Source organism: Ailuropoda melanoleuca, chromosome 15 (genome assembly GCF_002007445.2).
Source record: "Ailuropoda melanoleuca isolate Jingjing chromosome 15, ASM200744v2, whole genome shotgun sequence".
NCBI classification, from domain to species: domain Eukaryota; kingdom Metazoa; phylum Chordata; class Mammalia; order Carnivora; family Ursidae; genus Ailuropoda; species Ailuropoda melanoleuca.
Window position 1 is genome coordinate 78457344 of NC_048232.1, and position 23353 is coordinate 78480696.

Sequence of the window (23353 nt, forward strand, 5' to 3'; positions counted from 1 at the left end):
ATCCCTGGAATGCAAGGAGGTTCCAACATACACAAATCAGTAAATACTGTACATCACATTAATAGAATGAAGGATAAAAATCACATGATCATCTCAATAGATGCAGGAAAAGCACTTGACAAAATCCAACACCCTTTTATGATAAAAAAAAAACCAAACACTCAACAAACTAGGTGTAGAAGGAATGTACCTTAACATATTAAAAGGCCATATATAAAAAGACCACAGCTAACATCATGTTTAATAGTGAAAAGTTAAAACCTTTTCCTCTAAGATCAGGAGCAAGACAAGGATACCCACCTTTACCACTTCTATTCAACATAGTTCTGGAAGTCCTAGCCAGAGCAATTAGGCAAGAAAAAGAAATAAAAGGACTCCAAAACAAAAAGGAAGTAAAAGTGTCTTTGTTTCCTACATACAGAAAACCCTAAAGTCCACACACAAAAAAAAACACAAAGCCCTGATAGAACTAGTAAACAAATTCAGTAAAGTTGCAAGGTGCAAAATTAACATACAAAAATCAGTTGTATTTCTATACACTAATAATAAGCCATCTGGAAAGGAAATTAAGAGAACAATCCCATTTATAATAGCATCAAAAAATACATTGCTTAGGAATAGACTTAATCAATGAAGTGAAAGATCTGAACACTGAAAACTACAAAATATTGATGAAAGAAATTAAAAAGGCAGAAATATTTGTTTTTTGGATGTGGAGATTGGTAAATTCTTTATAGATTTTTAGATACAACCCTTTATCAGATACATCTTTTGCAAATGTCTTCTCCCATTTCCTAGGGTGCCTTCAGTTTTGTTGATTGTTTGCTTCACTGTGCAGAAGCTTTTTATCTTGATGAAGTCCCAATAGTTCATTTTTGCTTTTGTTTCCCTTACCCCTGGAGACTTTTCTGACCGTTCCAGATAATCTCGATTTCCCTCATCAGTTGAAAACCACAACAATGACTTTAGATTAGTTTTATGGTTTAACTAATTCCAGGGCTCATAATATGTCTGACCCCTCTTGACATACACAAATAAGCCACTGACTTTTAAATATGGGTGATTTACAGTCTGTGTAATGTGATGACCAATTTCATGTGAGAAGCTCCTCTGGAGCCTTCTGAATGGTCTTTTGGCCTTTGTGGTGATGTAGTCAGCCCAAATTCAATACACAGTTCCCCAACATCAAATTTTTTGTGGCTCCACAGCTAGATATTCTAGAGTATACAGAGATAAGAAAGAAAGTGTCCCTGCTCTAAGAATTTGTGCTGTAATAGGCAGCCTGTTCCATTTTGGAGCAACGACATCAGAAACTCCTTCCTACAATTGATTCAGAACTTCAGCTCACTGCAGCTTACACTCATCGGCCCTTCTATAGTTTAATACATTCATCATGTGCCAAAGGGAGTAGGTTCAAATGGAAGGGCAAATTTCCTCTCCCCCATCCTTGCCAATTCTCCACAAGGACAAGGGAGTTACCAATGATGGTCCCAACACAGACCACACATCATAGCACCTTTGCTAGTACACAGTGTCATGTGCATCAAAACATTGCATAAATGCATATGGGTCTTCCCTCCATGCTTCCTCCATGCAGCTGTGTCAGAAGCCAAGCTAGAGGCACTTAATATCTAGCTATTGTGATCTTCTTTCCTTTGTTCCCTGCACGTATATGTGGCAAACATGTCATCAGTTTGTTTTCATGACCAGTACACCAAACCAGAGAGCTTGCATTTTCTTAAGATCCACTGGGCCTTGTAGAAAGGTAGAAATCCTAGTGGGTACATGTGTAGGTGAAGCTTCTGCTATAAACTAGGGATACTAGATTTTTTCCTTTGTGCTATAATCTAGGGATACTAGATTTTTTCCTTTGGAGTAAAACACGCTAGCCCGATCAATTATATAGTATTCCTTTTGTTTTTCATTTGCCGTTGTTCCTTGCAAGTTTCCTCAAGAACTTCATAGAGAAGGAGTCACTGAGATGAGGCTATGATTTGGGTATTTCCAGAATTCTTGGCTATAATGCTATGAGAACCTTGCCCCTGTTGCAAGAGAAAGAATTTCTAACGTTACAACCATTTACCTGTTGATTGAATGTTATCTTCAACATCTCCTGAATGCATTCATGCAAGCTGTATTTATACACTCCCAGTGACAAGGACCTCTCTACCTTACACAGCTACTCTTTCCACCTTTGTGCCCTTGTGATGAATAAGAAGTTCCTTTATGTGTCGAGTCCAATCTGACCCCCAGTACTTTCAATCTCATGGCCTTATTTCTATCCCTCAGAGATAAAATGGAATGAACTTAACAAATCCTATTCTTTTTTAATGTAATGACACTTCCACTTGACTACAATTCCCTCTAGTTATGTCAAGGTCTGATAACCCGCGGGAAGGAGATATTCCCAAGTGTTAGCTGTGTCTCTGTAATTGACTTTTCTGCTCAGTGCTCAGCTCAGGCAAGCTACTGTCAATCTGCCAATCTGAAACCCACTCTGTGTACACAGCCAAACGGGGTGCAACATCCAGAGCACAGGTAATGGCTGTGGATGAAAGTCCTGGCTCCTGGAACATCTCCATTTCATTTGTGATGAAACGGCCCTTTCCCAGAGCCCTAAAGGAGACCTGGCTATGCTACCCACTGATCCTAATGTGAGCTGAATGTGCAGTTTGCGTGCAAATGGCAGCCTTGTTTAGTGCCCGATGGTCAAGTGGTCCTTGGTATATCTGGGGCATCAGTGTGTACACACAAAGACAGTGTGTGTACATCACAAAGAAAAAGCCTTCATATGTCATCCGAGCGTGAGAGAGAGAGAGAGCGTGGTAAACATACAAGAGCAAGAGCTATGGAGCCAGACAGACCTGATTCAAACCCTGCTTCTATGACTTACTATCTTTTATGCCCTGAGGCCCGGCTACTCTATCTCCCTGACCTTCATTTTCTTGGTATATTTGCAAACCAGAGAAGCAATATCCTCTCCTCGGGGTTGTTGTTAGGATAAAACAAGTGAAGGGTCTCATACAGTGCTTGACACGGGAAATAGAGTGCTCCGACACTCCACGTCAGTCATCTTCGACAGTCACTCAGTTTACAGGTTTAGTTTAGTTTATTGCCTAATAACACCTAGGACTCCTTTGACCTAATTTCAAGCTCTCAGGCAGGGCCATTGCATGGGTAAATACACCCTGTTCTAGGAAGAAAAACACAACGTAGAGGAGAGTGTGCTGCCTTATCCTGGGAAAGTTCTCTGTTCCACCCAGCTGGCATTTTCCTGCGTCCACCTCTCCTTCTACAAAATGCTTGGGTTGAACTAGATGATCCTTAAGGGCTCACACTCTTTTCTTACTCTCATCTAGTATAATCAGAGCAGTTGGCATCTGTATTTGCTCTGTGCTTGAAGGAGAGCTGAGGGGAGATGAGCAGTTCTTGAGGACCTGCTCGCCAGCAGGGGCTCTGTTAGATATTGTTTAGTATCCGGTCAGGCTCGCTTTCACTCTGCGAGTGAGTTACTATTACTCTTTTCTCACAGAGTTGGAGAAGGTCATGGAGATTAATTAAAATTGGCCAAATTACTCCTGGTTAGTAAGGGACAGAGCTTCCTAATTGAGATGAGGACACGGACTCTGGGAAGGGGACGCTTGTCCTACTACTCAGAGACACCAGGGTCCCTTACACAACTCAGTATTCTCATCCCTAAGAGAGAACATCATGGAATAGAGAAAGGGTGTACAGTCCCAAGAGTTAGGAAACCAAACTTCTAGCTTTTCCTCTTCCTCCAAATTGCATCCTGAATTATTCTTTTCCAGAAGAACTGAAAAATAACCTGCTGTACTTAACCTTCCCCTTCCTGGTCACCCTGAAAGGTGCATGAGCAGGATAAAGAGGAATCCAAGACGGGACCAGGAGCTGCAGGTCTGAGCTGTCAGGTGCCGTTGCTCACTGTGTGGCCTTGGGAAGGTTGCCTGCACCTTCTGAGCTTCAGCGACTTTGCCTGCCCAATGAAAGCGTTGAACCAGCTTCTACACTGTGGTCCCCAGCCCAGCAGCATCAGTCAGTACCACCCGGGAGTTGGTTACAAGTGTAAATCTCAGGGGCACCTGGGTAGCGCAGTCGTTAAGCGTCTGCCTTCGGCTCAGGGCGTGATCCTGGCGTTATGGGATCGAGCCCCACAACAGGCTCCTCCGCTGGAAGCCTGCTTCTTCCTCTCCCACTCCCCCTTCTTGTGTTCCCTATCTGGCTGGCGTTCTCTCTGTCAAATAAATAATTAAAATCTTTAAAAAAAAAAAAGTGTAAATCTCAGTCCCCACCCAAGAGGTAGTGAGTCCAGGTGCCCTGGTAGCGGAGCCCATTAATCTGGTTAATACACCTCCCAGGAGGTTCTGATCACAGCAAAACCGGACAACCAGTGTGCAAGCTTGGTTTAAAAGGACCCTGCATCTGGCAGAAAGCCCTAGAAAAATGGCTGAGGCTGGAACCGAGGGAAGAATCAAGCAGCTTCCTCAAGGCAGGAGACATGAATTAATTAGCGCTCTGCATGGAGAGTGTCCTGTCTCCGACTCAAGCCTCTAGCACACACTCGTTATTGTGCCTTGCTTCATAAGACTTGATCTCTTTCTCTGTCATTTCTTCATCTGCAAGGGGTGGGGGAAATAAAGCTATTAACCTTCTAAATTTTCTGGGAATTGAATGATGCAGCTTGGGGGAAGTACCTGGCACATAGCAGGCTCTTGGTAAGATGTTGCCTAAATTCTCTGGGTCTCTACTCTTAGGCTAAAAGGTAAACATTTTTGAAAGGAAACTCTCCGATTATCTGGGTGACATAGGGTTTTTCCCGAGCTACCTCATGCGGGTCACCTAAGGAAACCCAGCACATCAGAGGTGCCATGACCCAGAAGACAGATTCTGAGCCTGCTTTTAGACTAGAACTTGTGTTTGTCTCTCAAGGAAGCTCTGTCTCTTTCTAGTTGACTGGAACTTCTTTAGGTCATATGAACAGCAAGGGTGTCTTTTTTAACTCATAGGAACCGACTTTTGCTTTAAGCAAAATAAAAGTAGCCAGTATCCTGCTACAGGACATGGACCACAGTCCTAGGACCAGAAGGTGGTCAAGTCTTGGTGGGGACTCTTGGTAACAGAGACCGTCTTACTGCTCTGGCTTTGTGGGTCTGATTTCTCCATTCTCTAGTTGAGGATGGGAAATAGCCCCCCACAACTCTGGAGATTTCTGGCCATGTGACTCTTGTGCCCCCTGCCCTGCTCTTCGGTGGTCTTCTTCTTCTATGTCCAAATCCCTGGGGAGGAGAACTTGTCTGGCTGGCTTGAGTCAGGGACCTCGTATCCCTTGGTCCAATTGTCTGTGGCCAGAGACACAGGATCACCTTATACTCTTAGTTCCTGGAAACCACCCCTGGGGCGAGAAGGAGCTTTAGGAAGCTGTTAGGAACTGGGCAGATCATTAGCGATGTTCATTTTGACCACGTTGGGAGAGCAATCATTTGGACCTTCCTCAAGAACCAGGGCGGGTCTGATCAAGACCCTGCCATTTTGTGTTCACAGTAAAGGTTGCAATTTATAATGCTAGCTGCTTAAATTTTGCTGACAAGAGAGGTTGACTCAACAGACACAGGATATGTAAGGGAATTTTTAGTCCATAAACACACCAAACTTCAGCATAAACAAGGCGATATGACAAAACATAAATTACTACTATCTTCAGTGCATGTTATATTTAATAGCAGCTTATTGAATCTCTATGTTATGTAAGGCAGTTCTGCTTTGATGAAACAATTTTTTTTTTTTTAGTTTTACAAGAGGTAATTGAATACAAAAAATTATTTTTACTTAAGGCAAAAAAATGAGTGTAATGTGGTGGAAATACTCGGGCTAAGAGTCTTTTCTCACCCAGCCATAGCTTAGCCGTGTTGCAGGCTTCAGTTCCTTCAAATGCAAAATGACAGTCAAACCTAGTGATGTTCAATGCCCTGCTCACTGCTGATGACATCTGGGCTATGATGTCCTGTCGATGGAGATTTTCTGAGTAAGTATCCTCAGGATGCTGGCTCAGTCATGATGCCACTGGCGGGAAAGGAATGGTACATTCAGAGAGTTTGCTGGAAAAGTTTCATGAGAAGATTGTTCCTGGAGGTTTGGGCGAAGCAGCCAGACTGGCAACGGTGGGAAGCTGTTGGCCTGTGAGCTCAGGAGGGGAAGCCCCCTGAGGCTGGTAGGAAGGGAGCAGGGAAGAAATCCCTGCCTGCCTCCCTCCTGCACCCTCAGATTCCAGCAGGTGCCTCCCATTGAGCCCAGTGAGAAGCCAGCATAGAAGGTTGTCCAGGGCTACTGTCTACCCGCTGCAGAGGAGGGCAGATGCCAGACCTGGGGGGACACACGGAAGCCAAGGGCAGCAGGAGGGAGTGCAGTGGATGTGTGTCCCCCTCTTGTGCTGCCACCCCAGATAAATACATTTTCATGTCTAACCAAGAATCCACACGGCCTCTCTGGCCTTGAAGGGCCAATAGGGGTGTTGCTGTCTGTGGCCCGAGCCCCGCTGGGTAGACTTGAAGCCCACCACCCCCGCACCCCGGAGAGCTCCTGGTTGCAGACATCCAGTTCCTAGAGGGAAGAGGGGGCACAGGACCCCACAGCACCCCCTCCCCTCAAGAGGGACTGGGACCCATTAAAAATCTGTCTTCGAGTACTTTGCCCAAGTTACCTGAAGGTACAGGTGTTTTGCTATTACAGTGCCTTCTCTCAGGCTGTTTGCTCCCCCTGAGGTGTGCTTTCTCTCCATCTCCCCGGACAAACGTGCCTAACCTCAGGCTCTCAGTCAAACCCGAGGGATCACCTAGAATGGAAGTGAGCCCTCCTTCTTTGACAAACAACTTTGCTTTGTACCTGTGTGCACCTGTGTCCCGGTAACCGGGCCTTCTTTAAGTTCTCTTCCTGTTGCAGTACTGCTACCTTAGCAGAACTTTTGCCTGGTTTTTGCCTATTCGTGCTCGCAAGTCCCGTCCAAGGTCATCTCCTGCTGTACTCCTCCCTGTAAGGAACTACACTTCCCAGGATCCTTTACTCTTCGCTTCCAAGTGGTTTCAGCCAATGGGAGGCATTGACAGGCATTGACTGGAAAGGAGAGAAGCTGGCTGTTTCTTTGCCTCTTTCTCTGGGCTTCTGGAAGCTTCTCCCACTCTAGCACTATCTCTTCTGGGATTCAGCTCCTGGAGGACAGTTCCCACTGTGGTTCCGCTGAAGCATCCTACTGAAGAGTCTCCACTTCTGGGCTATGGTAACGCCATCATGACCATAAAGCCCCGAGAGGGGGGCAGCAGCTTTTTACTGCTGAAACCCTGTATGGTCTTCGAGTTCCTCTATCATCTGTGTAACTGATTCCCTGTGTTAAATTTCTTCTGCTTGAAATACCTGGGATACTGGGGCGCCTGGGTGGCTCAGTCAGTGAGGCGTCTGCCTTCAGCTCCGGCCATGATCCCAGGGTCCTGGGATCGAGTCCCATGTCAGGCTCCCTGCTCGGCCTGCTTCTCCCTCTCCCTCTGTTGCTCCTCCAGCTTATTCTCCCCCCCCTTCTCTCTCTCTGTCAAATGAATAAAATCTTAAGGAAAAAAAAGAAAGAAATACCTGGGATGGTTTCTGTGTTCCTGACTGGTGCAGACTCATGCATCATATCACCCCAAAACAAAGGTAGCATGAGACTGCAGAAACTGTATTCTTCTTCCTCACAAAAGATACCCAGGGTCAGATTCGAGTTCTGCCTTTTTTACCGGAGTGACTTCAGGCAATGTCTGCAGCCTCTAGCCAGGGCCAAAGGCACCTGTTTCCCAGGACTCCCACGAAGATTCTAAGTGAGTCCATGTAGATAAAAATGGTGCAGAAATGACCTGGCACATGGTAGATACTCACTAACCTAGAGTCATATTCCACAGTATCAAGAAGGAATAGATTCATCTATTTTCCTGGTCCCAGTTGTGAGTTGCTGGCTCTTCAGCCATTTGTGGGTAAGCTCTGCCGCGTTTGTAGGAATGGAAGGATCAGAGCGCTGTGAGGAAAATCAAAGAAGGTGAAGTAGAGAAAAACACTGAGTAAATGGCTGGCCCACCCCAGGAGTTGTGTAGGACCCCCAAGTTTATCTACCAATTTGACATCCCCTGTAGAGAGGACCTCCAGAAGAGTAAACTGGGCATCCGGGAGGTGTCGTAGCTTGACTTGACTAAAGACACACAACTGGTGCAGTGGTTAGATTCCAGAACTTTCCATGCCGGGTATCGGAAGTCGCCATCAGGATGGAAGGGAGAATGAAAGTTGCTGAGCTTCCCTGAAAAGAAAGAAGACACCCAGATGCCACATTAGGTCTCAAGACAGAAAACTCACTTCATTTTAAGCTTGCAAGCAAACCCAAGAGGTGTGCAGTGGGGAGGGCAAGGAGAAGAGCGAAACTGAGAGAAACACTGGAGTTGGAGACCTGGAGGGGCCGGGAGAGATAAGAAGGGAGGGGCGAGGCGGAGGCAGCCGTGACAGGGCTGAGATAAGCAGCTGAATCTCTCTATTAGAGATTCTGCCCCAGTTCTCAGAAAATTCCATCTCCAGAGCCTGTCAGGGGAGACGTAATCCACCTCCGAGGGACAGGATGGGAAGGCAAAGAGACACGGAGGTGGGCCGAAGTCAGCTGTTGTCTCAAGGACATTCTCAACTTTGGAGGTCGCCTTGCTTCTGACCTCAGTCTGCCCTCCTTTCCACGGAAACTGTAAGAAGTAGACAATTACGTGGCGGATTCATGACTTCACTCTTCAAGGAAAATACTTCTGTATCCACCACGGAAGGCAGTCACGGGCCATTGGTTTCTAAAATTGCTACTTCTTCTCCAAAAGCCCTCAAATGAAAAAGCTGCCCACAGTTGACCCCTCTCACAAGGTAATGAAGACATAATCTGTCTTGGCAAGTTTCAGACTCAGCTGGACTTGGCTGAACACCTGTCCCATGCCAGGTGCAAAGTCTCAGCGCTCTGCCACATACTCCTCGTCTGTTCTGCTCCGCACACCCTGGTTTTACTCTTTCCTTGTTTAATAGAGGTGGAAACTGAGTGTCAGAAGAGAGAAATGACAGACCAGGGTCAAACAGCAAGTAATTGGAATCTGAGGGTTCTGGTTCTCAGTCAGGTATTTCCCGGAGCTCGGGGATGTGTACTGCTGATGTACAAGATGATTGCGGGTGTCATGCGTGTAAATCTCTCAAACATTTTAGGGCTAAATACCAGGACTCCCAGGTTTATTTTATTATAATTAGAATATATTAGAGGAAAGCTTATATATAATTGGCACACCAGAGCTCGTATACTATAGCACATAGATACTATGACCTTGGAAAGGGTTAGATACGTGTTTCATTTATTTAAAAAAAATGAGTTTATAATAATAAAGAGGTCACCAATATAATAATAGCAAACACTTTCATAGTGCTTAATTTAAAGTGACCATAACCTAAGCTAGATACAGATTTATATGTATAGTTAATTCTTATGTGTTGGTAGTGGGGTTTTCTTGTTGTGTTTTGTTTTGTTTTGTTTTGTTTTGCTTTGTTGCATTTTACAAAGGAGTAAACTAAGGCACAGAGACCTCACGAATTTTGCCCAAGGTCACACAGCTAGTGAGCAGCAAGGTTGGGATTTAAACAGGCAGTCTGGCTCCAGGGTTTTTGCTAGTCACTGCTGCTTTACCCTCTGGTTATGCCCTGATGTCTGAAATTTGGATATAAACATTCTATCATGAACTCCAAGAATGTGGCAGGGACTTCGTCCCCTGACATCATGTTCTGCCCTTCCTCCCGAATAACAGAATTGGAGATCAGGCACATGGCCACAGAGAATTAGCACCCCCCCCATGTAGCCTCGGGACCATGTCCTAGCCAATGCAGGGCAAGCAGAGTTGATGACCGCAAGCTCGTGGCTTTGCCTTCCTCTTTCCTGCTGCTCCCTGGCTGAAAGGGGGAAGGTGGTGACCACCATGGTCCACTGAGTCATCGGCTACACCCCAAGGAAGCCAGAGTAACAAGAGAGAAGAAGCCTGGCTTCCTGGTGGCTTTGTGGAGAAGTAATTCCAGCTCCAATCATGTGAGAAAGAATAAGTAACCCTCCATCCAGCTTAAGCCTCTCTTATTTTGGGTCTTTGGTACATGCAACCAAGCCTATACCCTAATATTTACCAGAGGCCTGCAGCCCTCTTGCAGATCTGGAAGGGCAGTCTGGTATTCAAAGAATTTGTCCAATAGGCTTATGGAGAAACAATCTAAACTTAAGCCTATCCCTGCACAGAACAATAGTAATTATAATGCTAATGGGACTTACCATGTGCCCACTTGATGCATTTGAAATGATTTATTCCTCAGGATGAGGAAGATCGCGTATTTGTCTCCATTTTACAGATGAAGAAGCCGAGCCCCAGGAAATGTGAGGTGCTCTGCCCAAAGCACACATGTGCAAATAGCAGCGATTTCATGTATAACCTTTTTGAAACTTAAAACCAAACAGAAGTCTTCATAATGGATGGAGGTCACCCTCCCCCTTCGTTACAGAGAGCTGGAAGGAAGAAAGGTTTACTTTCTTTAAACTTGGTTTCCAAAGGGCAGACCCAGAGCACAGGGTAGGCAAGGGGCACCCTCCCCCAAACTAACTTGGCCTGTTCTTCTGGTTCTGCCGGGATGTTGCCCTTGACTGTGTGGTCCCACATGGGTCACAACTGCTCAACATTCCAGCCAGGGAGCAGCCTGAGCAGAGCAGGTGCTCACCCACTGGTTCTGCTGGGGTTCCATGCCCCTGACTGGGGGCCCCATGGGAGTGAGGAAGGAGGGAGGGGCAGCTCTGAGGAGCCAGGAGACAGAAAGGAACAGCAGTATATCGAAGGGCACTTGAACAGGCTGGGAGTCTGGAAGCCAAATTCAAATTCCAAATACCCTGCAGGACTCTGAGGTTTCAGTGAGAAGGAGTCAGGCTCCCCACCACCAGGGACAACTCTGAGCTCCCCAGCCCCCCTACCCCCCCGTTCTGGTCCATATCAGGTAGTTTAAAACTCAATTATTTATACAACGTCCACAGAGCGGGGCATTGAGGAAGAAGTGAGACATGGTTAATGCACTGAACCGGAAGAGGAAAGTGGGCCTCAGTTTCTGCTCCTGGGAAAGTTACCATTTGGGGGAGGAGGGAGCCGCAGGCAAGTAGAGAAATGAGACCCCAGAGGTGGACTGAGGTCAAATCCTGCTGTACCTTTTTATGTCATGTTAAGGACTTTGGATTCTTGCTGAAAAACAGCGAGCCTCAGGATGGGTCTTAAGGAAAGAACACACTCAGACTTGCATTTTGTAAGTGGCTGGAAGACAGCTTTCCTGTCTGGCTTCCTCAGGTCTCTTGCCAGACAGGTCGGGATGAGTCTGTTCCAAAGCCCGCTTCCCAGCATTCTGCGTCCTTGCACCGGCTGCACAGAAGCTCTTCAAGTCGAAGTTACTAACAACTGCTACGTGGCCAAATCCAGCGGCCAAGGCTGGGTCTTCATCTAAATTCATTTGACACATGGAATGACTTACTCCTCACTGAAATACTCTTTCTTGGGTCTTGGCACTGCAGAACCAAATGGATCTCCTGCTATCTTCCAAGAGGCATCTTCTCAATTTCCTTTGTGGGATCTTTCATCACTTCCTGAACTCTACCTGTTGGGGCACCCCCTCCCCCACACCCCTCAGTCCCAGCTGCTGTCAGCATGGTTTAAGTCCATCTCAAAGCGTTAAATACCACCTAGGGACTGTTAACTCTTAGGTTTCTAGTTCCTTCTCTCTTTCTCTTTTTTTTTTTTTTTAAAGATTTTATTTATTTATTTGACAGAGAGAGAGAGAGCCAGCGAGAGAGGGAACACAAGCAGGGGGAGTGGGAGAGGAAGCAGCAGGCTCCCAGCGGAGGAGCCTGATGCAGGGCTTGATCCCAGAATGCTGGGATCCTGCCCTGAGCTGAAGGCAGACGCTTAACGACTGCGCCACCCAGGCACCCCTCTAGTTCCTTCTCAGAGCCCTTTTTCCAACGGCTGCCTCCTCTGGGCAATGCCTACCTGGCTCTCTCCACTCAGAAATCCAGCAGGCATCTCCAACGGTGCGCTTCCATCCCGAATCCTACACTTGCCGTATTCCTCCCCATCTTTATAAATGGTACCTTCACCCTTCCTGTCGCTTAAGCCAGAAGCCTTGGAGATCTGCTGACTCCCTTCTTTTGCTCCCACTGCCAAGTCCTGTCTGATCTACTGAAGGTGCCCAACATCTGACCGCTTCTCACTGTCTCACTTTGGCCGTTAGCCCCTCCTGATCCATCTCCCTGCTTCCATGCTTCCTTTCTTAGGGTCTAAACTCCACACAACAAACAGAACCATCTTTCACAGCTTTTGTTGGTTTAAGAGAGTCCTCTGATAAAACTCTCCCCTCACTTCCCACGGTGCCCTCAAAAGAAGATTCCAAGTCCTGACCTAGCTCCTGACCCGCCTCTCATTCCCTCCCTTGCTCCCATGCTCTCCCAGCATCACCCCTGCTCCCATGCTCTCCCTGCATCACCCCTGCTCCAGCCACACCAGCTTCCTTGCACCCCTCCCATGTGCTGTGCCTCCCTCCCTCAGGGGTTCTTGCTCTTCCCCTGCCCTGAACACTTTCCCCAGCCACCCCATAGTTTGCTCCATCCCCCAAACCAGCCTCTGCTCCCATGTGACCTCCCCAGAGAGGCCTTCCTGGACCCTCTTATTATGAAAGAGATTGCTCTCCATCCCCCTCATCTACTTTATTTTTCTTCTTAGTCCTCACCGTCTACATGATACATATCAGCTTCTTAATTTATGGTCTGTCACCCCTCACTAGGACCTCAGTTTTAGGAGAGCAGGGACTGGCTTTTCTATTTACTGTTGTTTTCCAGTATCCATAACAAAGCCTGACATAGAGATTTTGCTCTATAAATTCTTACTGAAACAAGGGATACCGGCTCTCACATACAATTTATATGCAGACTCAAACACGTACACACACCACAGTCCTCACATACTGGTGTATACTCGCCCTTTCTCACTCTTACTTTTACACATTTACAGGGTTTCCACAAAATCCCTATGCATGTGATTGCCCCTACCATCAGGTGAAAGCTAAGACGAGCTTTTAGAGGCCACAGACATAGAAGAAAATGGCCAGGTAAAATTGGAAATCTCTGTGAGAAATGAGAGGGAGCATATGGAAACTTTTAACTAGTCTGCATAAGGACTTAAAGGCAACCTAGGATGCTCTGGTATGTATCCATGCACACTCCTACCTGTACACACATTCTCATGACCCCCATATCCACAGATTCACGCACATTTATCACCGCACAGATATGCACACACAGACACATACCTACTCACTGTTCACACATGCGCATAACTCATGTGCCTTTACGGTCTTCCCTACACAAACCTGCATACCACACACACACATGCTCAGACACCAGATTTTCCCCGCGGACACGCCATCAGGCTAATACACTCAAACACCCTCATACCTTGAGGAGAGACTCACACTCACATGCTCTCTCTCCATCTCCACACACCAGCACACAAAAATGACTCACATCCTCTTGCCAACTTAACTTATCCGCTTGCACAATCATGGAAATACCTACTCTAATACTCTCAGATACCCCAGCCCATATTCACACACGTTTCCTAGAACACTCAAGTTCAATTTTGCGTATATACGCACACATGCACACAAACACATACACACACATTTTAAGAACTAAAATGCTGCTTCCCGTTGTTAGGGCAACAGAAGCCCTCCAACCACCTAGGAAAGAACAAGGACACATGGAGACAAAAACCCGGGGAAGATCTGTGGAGGAAGGTGGGTCTTGTGACTATGAAGATGGTGCTCTGAAGGGAAGCCCTTGCTTCCCACTTCTTTGAGAAAACTGATGGTGTCAGATGGAACCTCCACCCTTCCTGGTGGGCCCCCTAAAATACACCTGCATCTACACTTTCACCTCCTTTCTCCCAGTCCAGAGGCAGTGGTCGTCTCTCTTCACTGTGTGGACATTCTCCCCCTCTGCAGAGGATCTCATGCCTTCCCATCTCAACCCAGGCACCCTTCTGTCTGCCTTTGCTCTTGGCTGCTTCTTCTCAGATGAAGATCCCGCTCCAGTGTCTTCCATGGTGAGAACCCCCTCCCCCAACCATTCATTCCCATCTGGTCCCCTCCCTCTTTCATCTTGAGAGCCGGGTTTCTCAAAAGGATCCTCTGCACTTGCTGCCCCCACTTCTGCACGTGTCACCATCCAATCACTACAGTCAGGATACTCATCCGCTGACTAGCACTGCCCTGGCGGAGCCACCGTTCAACACTGTTTCGATAAATGCGGTGGATACATGGGTGTCCTCAGTGGTGTTGACTTGGTTTCCTTCTTCTGTGATTCTCCTCGGATCTCTGGCCAAACCTTCTTCATTCAGCTGCTTTTGTAGCCTTGTCTTTCTCTTCTTGCCTAACAGATCTTCTTGGGTCCCCCCAGGGCCCCATCCTGGCTTTTTCTGCTCTATTTACTCTGCATCTACTGGAAATCATTTACTCTTCATGGGTTCAACAACTGCCCACAGCTGTTCGTTGAGTTTCAGACCTATGTATTAAAACCTTGCTGAGAACTTTCACACAGATGTTTCTCAAGCATCTAAAATGCTGTTGAGCTTAGTATGTCCTCTGCCCACATCCTACCCTTCTAGCCATGCTCTCTGGATCAGGTTATGGCTCTATCATGCACCTACCTCTGTCCCCCGTCCCGGCCAGGCCCAGAATCTGGCCATCATCTTAGACTCCTTCTCACTCTTCTAGACTCTTGAGATTCCATATGTTTTCCATGTCTCAAATCTGTTTTTCATTGCCTTTCTTCCCATCCAAAAAATCCCAGAGTATGTTATTTCCCACCCGCCTCTTCAAATCATCTTGTATCTAACCCACCCGTTCAGGTGACTCGTCATCTTAAAATCCTTCTTTAGCTCACAAGGGAAAATTTTGTATCCAGACAAAAACTCTTGCCTGGCCTCCTGTTCTGCTGTCCCTTTCCCCGTGTACCTGTAAGTCCTTAGTTCTGGCCATATGGCTATTCCTGAATCTCCCTGACAATTCCAGGCTGTTCAAGCCTCCATGACTTAGTTCGTGCTGTCTGGAATGACCTTGTCCTTCTGGTTTCTCCATGGCTTCACCTGCTAGATGGTCATCTGTTCATCTTTAAACACTCAACAGCTCCTGCCTTCTTCAGGACTTTCCTGTCCATTTCACCCCTTTCTTCTTTATTCCCCCACTTCTCCTGAGCAGGGTTCTGTCATTGCAACTGTAATACTTGAGTACCATTAGTGTGGGTCTTTCTCCTTACTCCGGGAAGCTTCAGGAAGGCAGAGTGTTTTTCTGTCTTAGACACCACCATATTGCGTGTGTCTCTGCTGGTCCATGCTGTGTTAACAACCTGCTCAGTGCTTTCACAGATGAAGTGCTGACTACATCAAGGCCACGGGAGCACCCAAGAGGAAGTGACTGACCTTGGAGATACATCCATAGCACTGTTGCTAATTCTCAACGTATGGGCCAAATCCAGCAGAAAACATGGTTTGGTTGACACATAAACCATTTGTAAGAGAACTGGCTAAGTCCCGAATTCACTGCAGACCTACAAGTCCCTTTTATTTCGTTCAACCGTTTCGTGTATTTTTGTTACCCGCCTGGATCCTGAATGGATTTACGTTCAAGACTTCTAAGTTAGACCAAGACAAGATTTGGGGCATATAAAGAACAAAAAAGGGCCCTTCTCTGTTGCACAGTGGTTAGAAGAGGTGACATTTTAGAATCAAATGGCCTGTATTTGAATCAGAGATACCTGGCTCACCAGCTATATGTCCCGGGGCAATTTAATTCACTTTTCTGAGCCTCAGTTGTCTTTCACTGCAAACAGAGGGATACTAAAAGTACCTAAATAACTATGTTATAATGAAGACTAAATAAGTAAATCCATATAAAGCACTTAGAACAGCACACTCAATACATATTAGGTATTATTCAGTATTACTCATCGGGCAGAGGAAATCATAGGGGCAGAAGATTCAGAGTTTGAAAGAACTTTGCATGCTTGGGGATAATTAAGAAGCTAATGAGGATAGAGTATAAAATGAATGGGGAATTGCAAGGGGGTAGAGATCAGACCTCATTGCTTGTTTCGACTATACCTAGGTAAGGGCAGAAAGCAAAATAGACACTCTGTATATCTTAGCCGGGGTGCATGATTGAAGAAATGCATAATGTGCCCAAGGCTGTCATTGGCTAGGGAGTCCGGCTACCCTGTGGCCTGGATAAAAATTAAAGGGATTCATTCATGGTTCATGTTTTGAGCTCCTCTTGGGCTCCACGCACTGTCCTGGGTGCTTATGAGAGATCATTGAGCAATATGAAGATCTCTGCCCTCCTGGGCCTTACATTCTAGCAGGGGAAGATAGGAAATAAATATAGTACGCATAACAATTAAGTGACTTTTATATACTATATTAGAAAGCATGAAGTGCTGCACACCCTGGCTCCTGTCGGAACTAGATGGGGTGGAAAGGGTACGGGGCGGGGTGGGGGGGGGGGGGGGGTAGCCTATAGGACAACACCGTGGGCTGATCCAGGAGAGGGTGGTAACAGTAAGCAGGGGAAGGAGCAGGCTTCTCTTTAGATTTTTATAACCATTCAGTTTTTAATTGTGTCCATATTTAAGGAATTTTTTCCGTATAATTTGGGCTATAGCAAAGATATAAAATTTATAAATAAATTTTATTTATATTATAAAATATAAAATTTCTTTGTCAAGAGATATCCTCTGTTTTTAGGATATGGGAATAAGGTTGTGTGAAGTTATGATTTATAAGAAATACATATTTGGTCATCTGAATGATGCATGTTTCTAATGTATATTTGAATGTTACCTCTGAATGTAACTAACATCCGATATATACTAATACATATACTAATATATATACTAATAAGTATTTGGTCATCTAAATGTTTATGATACATATTTGGTCTTGTCCAGGGTTCCAGGCTCATTCCTAAAACCCTTGGAATTGCAGGTGATAAGGGCCAGGAAAGCATCTTGTGTTATGTTAATGAGGTGACCTTTGGAAAGCCCTTAGGTAACCTGAGGATGGCGGAAGAAGCCTGGAGAACCAACACTGTGATTAGAGGATTGGAAGTTTCAGTCCCACCCTCTGACTCCAGGGAGACCAGAGGGGCAGGAGGTTGAATCAGCCAATGGTCAGGGACTTAATCAATCTTGACTGCAATGAAGCCTCCATAGAACCCAGAGGAGCTAGGCACAGGACCTCCCAGGTTGGTAAACATGTGGGGGACCAGGCACACTGGCTCCCCTGGCGAGGGCATGGAAGCTCCACGCCATTTTCCCAGACCTGGCCCTACACATCCCTTCATTTGGCCGTTGACGCATATCCTTTATCTTATCCTTTAATAAACTAGTAAACCTAAGGGAGTGTGTCCCTGAGTTCTGTGAGCTGCTCTAGCAAAATAAAAGAACCCAAGGAGGAGGTGATTGGAACCCCCAATCTGTAGTGGGAGGTGATGTGGTTTTGGAATACAGGGGAGGTTCAGTGGAATGAGGTCCAGAGCTGACGACCAAGAAAGAATTCTTGAGACGTCCTTGGTGCAAAATAGTGGTTTTATTAAAGCAGGAGGACAGGACCATCGGCAGAAGGAGCTGTTGCCCTGCGGCTGTGAGGGGTGGCTGATTACATACTGTGGGTTGGAGGGAAATAAGCAAAAGAGAGGTTTCAAAAGACCTTTCATATGCTAAAAAGGACTTTGGTGATACAAGATATGGAGGCCTGGCCATTATCAGGTTAAGGTTGTTTTCCCCTCTAGCAAGGTATTAACATGAAGATAGTTGGGAGATCCCTGGAAGAATATCACTCTTGTCCCATCCAAGAGTGGGGGGTGGGGGGAGGTTGCAGGGTGTCAGCTTATGCCTTGTCTTCAGCTAGCCTTCTGCTCCCTCATCAGCTGGGTCAGAAGCACAGGTCCCAGTGGGGGGCTTGGGACTGGCATCTGAAGTTGGGGGGTGGGCCCTCAACCTGTGGGATCTGCTGCTGTCTCTGGGTCGATGGTGTCAGAATTGAGTTGAAATCTTTCACACCCTCCTGGTGTCAGAACTGCTCAGTGTTGGGGGGGGGAAGCTCCCTGACATTGAAATTGGGCTTGGGAACCCTAAAAGAGGTTGGATTGTTTCTCTTCTTGTTATTTATCATAAAAGAAGCAAAATAAATTTTGCTCCCTATTCCCATAAACCAGGAATGTCTTGGTATCTTGGATTTCTGTAGGGCACAATTTTATTCCAGATTTCAAACCAAAACACCTCACAGAATCCTAAGACCCTACCATTTAGGCACTCATTTCCCGCAATAATTGCAGTCTTTAACTTTTTAATGAAATTATCAGAAGCATGGAAAATCGCATAGAGTACCTTTAATGGGTTAAATTAATAAAACCAATTTAATATTACCATATTGCAGCTTTTATCTACTCGTCATGGATTTGTTCCATCATAACACATCTGTGCAGTGCCCAAATTCCGGATGGTTTCAAGAAAACTGAATTTTTTTTGAACTGAGGTCATATTCTTCAGCTTTGAGGCAGTATTTATTAAAAAAAAGTGGTGGTGAGAGGGTAGGTGGTGGTGTGAAGTGTGTGTGTCTGTGGGCGCGTCTGTGTGTGGGTGTGTCTGTGGATGTGAGGGACGGTGGGTGTGGGTATGTCTCTGTGTGGGTGTCTGTGTGTGGGTGTCTGTGTGTGGGGGGGGGTAGGTGGGTTACGGCTTCTCAGCCTCAGCACCAGGGACATTTGGGGCCAGATCATCTTTTTTGGGGGGAGAGCCTGTCCTGTGCCCATAAGATGCTTAGCCGCAGCCCTGCCCTGTACCCACTAGACACCTCAGCTGTGACGACTAAAAATGTCTTCCAGTATTGCCAGATGTCTCCCCGGGGAGCAGAATCGGTCCTGGCTGAGACCCACTGCTCTGTCTCATGACTCTACCGAGCAATTCACAATGCTTGACTTGATGTTACATATTTATTCACTGGGTCTGTCCTCTGGACACCTAAGTTCTGAGCTCTGTTCCACTAGAGCGAAGGGCCATGGAGGCGGACACCGCCCTTCTTGTTCACTGCTGAATCCCGAGTACCTGGCACAAAATAGAAAGCCAATCAGTATTTGTGGCATCCATGATAAAAGTCTTTCAAAAGAGGCAAATCTGAAATGTCACTTATCAGAGAGACCGCATCTGCCCTCTGGTTAAGTAGCTTCACTCCCTGCTCGTCAGTTTCCTTATCCACAAAGTGAAGGTAATAATGGCACCTACCTCACGGGCTTCTTATGGGGACTAAATATAGGGCGAACATCCATTCTGATTTGCGTGGAACAATTTTGCCCGATGTCCCAGCATAGTTATTAATAACCATGTCCATGCTCAAACGTGTCCTGGATTGGCCGATAAATCGTGAGACAACTCTTTTGTGCTGGTCTCAGCCTGTCTATAAGCACTGTTGTCACGGGGCCGGCCCCGTGGTTCTTATTATGACTGCGGGATGCCCCTGCAGTCACCCTTAGGGACATACGGGGTGGAGAGAGGGGAAGGTTTTTTACTTAGAAGTCCTGGAATTCACATGGCACACTTGAGGCCACACAACCAGGTCACAGGTAGAGAGAGAGAGAGAGAGAGGGCACAGGCCTGGGATTCAGCTTTTCTTGGGACTGAGCTTGGCGGCCTAGGGTTTCTCGGGCTGACTCTTTATTGGTGAATTTAAACATAAAGGTGGAATTTGAAGCACAGCAAGAGAAAAAAAACGAGGGGCCCAAATGATCAGTTATCAAATCAAATCAAATCTCTAAAACCAAGAAGACGGGTGGGGCACTGGCTCCTGATCCAGTCCTGTGGCTGGCCGGCCATGTGTTTCTGGAGAGAGGCCTCCTTGAAATGGATACCTGAGCCATCAAAGCTTAAGTCTGGGCACTGGCGTCACAAAAAGCCGGTGGCAGGGCTCACACTACTGCAGCTAAAGTTTTCGTGCCTGGATGCTGCTTAGAAAGCGTCTGGCTGGTCCCCGGCAGGGAGGCCAGAGTCCTCCCTGGCCCCGCCTCTGGTTAGCATGACGTCCAGCTGTGCCCAGTGGCTTACACGTTTCTTGATCGGACAGTTGTGAACGCTCCCAAAACCTGCCTTTTCACTCCCACCTGCTCACTTTGAAAATTTCAGTTTCTCTAGCAAGTCACGAGCGTCTTCAGTTCCAGGACATTGAACTAGCTCCTTTTCTACCTGAAAAAAGCCTCCCCCGCCTTGTACTAGAGATCGAGGCTTAAATGTTACTGCTCCCTGGAAGCCAGCCCTTAATCCACAAACCAGCTTCCTTGGTTCTGTGTTCACCAGTGTCCCTAGTACCCCAGTTTATGGTAATTAATGCTTTACAGTCCATCTTTTTTTTTTATTGGGCTGGATATTGTATGACACTGTGGCTCGTGACTGTATTTTTTCTCACCGCTGTGTCCCTGGGATAGAACTTACATTAGGGAGTCAATAACTACTTATTTATTGGATGAATAAATTAATCAGTTGATGTCAGATCCTGTCTCTGACACTGCCCGTGAATTTGTGCCGTTTACGTATGCCCTCGGAGACTCATTTTTCTCATTATGAGAGTGACTACCTCATCGTGTTAAGAAGAAATCTTGTACAGGGGCGCCTGGGTGGCTCAGCGGTTAAGCGTCTGCCTTTGGCTCAGGGCGTGATCCCGGCGTTACAGGATCGAGCCCCACATCAGGCTCCTCTGCTGGGAGCCTGCTTCTTCCTCTCCCACTCCCTGCTTGTGTTCCCTCTCTCGCTGGCTGTCTCTATCTCTGTCGAATAAATAAATAAAATCTTAAAAAAAAAAAAGAAGAAATCACGTACAGTTTCTTGCACATAGTAGGAGCTCAATATATATTTAAGTAGAAAGAAGCCACCTCTTCTAAGCCAAACCTTCAACCCCTTGCAGAGTCGCCCTTGTGTTCCTTCTGTTCGACCTCAAGAAGTGGGAGACGACCTCAAATTTTCTGTAATCACACTTGAAGGATGAGATTCTGATAATGAATGAAAGATGATTTTGTCATAATGGGGTTTCATTTTCATATTGCTAGGTTGGAAAGCAATTTAAAGGGAAAAAAATGTCATGTGTCCCCAGTGGTTAATGACCCTCAGCAAGCAATCTATCTGGCATGAGAAAGACTTCTTTTGCAATCTGACAGCTGATCTATAATCGGGTTCTGCCCGGCTGCTGTCCTGACTCCTCCCCTAGCTCTCCATGGGGCTCAGTGAACACCCTATGGAAGAAAAAAGCCCAAACCTTTCATTACATGCGTTTCTGATTTCCCAGAAGCTCCCCAACAGAGAGGGACTTACAGATGCCTGCCAGATGTTGCTTTATCTTGTGGGAGAGGAATGCCTTCTCCAAGTGTTCTGAGATTTCTGCTTGTAAAATTAGAGCTGATGTATTCTTTCCCTTCTCCCTTTCCTTTATTCATTCAATAAACATTAATTTAGCAACTACTATCTCAGGGACTGTGATTGCAAAGATAAGCTATATTGTTTCTGCCAGGAAAACTCCCAATGTAATGAGGGATATTGAGCAATTTAGCTGATTGTTGTGATAAAGAGTGGTTGCTGCTCTGAAAGGAAGTGCTCTGGGTGATGTAGGAACCCAGAGGATGGGTGCCTCATGCATTCTGTGCTGGGCTCAGGGAGGGCTTCCTGAAAGAGGTAGGAGTAAAGGTATTTTAGGCAGAAGGAGCAGCACACGAAAAGGCACGGACAGTGAAGTAACCTCGCATGCAGAAGAGATCGAGGAGTTTTATGTGTCAGACCAGAGAGGGTTACAGAAGGGAAGACAGAGAGGTACACAGGATCCAGGTCAGGACAGCCACAGGAGTCACAGTGAGGTGATGAAGCTTACTTTAAGGCTATGGATAAAATTCTTTTGGGGCCTACCCATCCATCCATTATCTATCTATCATCTGTCTAGCCTCACTCTGTGCCTTACTCTTTACTTTTTTTACTATTGTCTTTTAATTAACAGAAATTTTAATTTCAACTTAATTAAATTATCTAAATGTTTCTAGTTAGTTTCTTTGTATTTACTTTATGCATTCATTTTTTTATTTGAAGTATAGATGACATATAATATTTCATTAGTTTCAGGTGTACAACATAGTGATTTGACAATTATATACATTATGAAATGCTCACCACGAGAGGTATAGTTACCATCTGTTGCCACACAAAGTTATTACAGTGTTACTGACTATATTCCCTACGCTGTACTTTTCACCCCCTTATTTGTTTCATGGCGAAGTTTGTACGTCTTCATCCCCTTCACCTATTCTGCCTATTTCCCCGTTCCCCTCTCCTCTGGCAGCCACCAGTCTATTCTCTGTGTTTATGAGTCTCTTTCTGTTTTTGTGTATTTGCTTATTTGTTCATTCTGGTTTTTTGATTTCTCATATAATTAAAATCGTACAGTATTTGTCTTTCTCCGTCTGACTTACTTCACTTAATGTAATACCTTCCAGGTCCATCCACATTGCCATGAGTGGCAAGAGTTTGTTCCTTTTTGACGGGTGAATAATATTCCATTGTGTATATATTACATCTTCTTTATCCATTCATCTATTGATGGACATGCATCTACTTTAACAAAACTTTGCCTATCCCAACGTCTTGAAGATACCTCATATATTTCGTTTAGAAGGTTTATTTTTTATCTTCCACATTTAAATTTACTATCCATTTATAATCAGTTTTCTAAAAGATTAAAATTGTATTCAATAAGTTATAATTCATTACTGTCACTTTTTAGAAAAATATTTATTTATTTTATTTTATTATTATTATTTTTAAAGATTTTATTTATTTATTTGACAGAGATAGAGACAGCCAGCGAGAGAGGGAACACAAGCAGGGGGAGTGGGAGAGGAAGAAGCAGGCTCCCAGCCGAGGAGCCCGATGTGGAACTCGATCCCGGAACACTGGGATCACGCTCTGAGCTGAAGGCAGACGCTTAACGACTGTGCTACCCAGGCACCCCAGAAAAATTTTTATTTAATCATCTTTAATGCAGCATAATTGATGTATGGTAAAATGGATGTAATTGAAGTGTGTATTTTGCTAAGTTTGACTTACGTGTACACCCATGAAACCATCATAGCAATCAGGAAAACAAACATGTAGATCATCTCGAAAGTT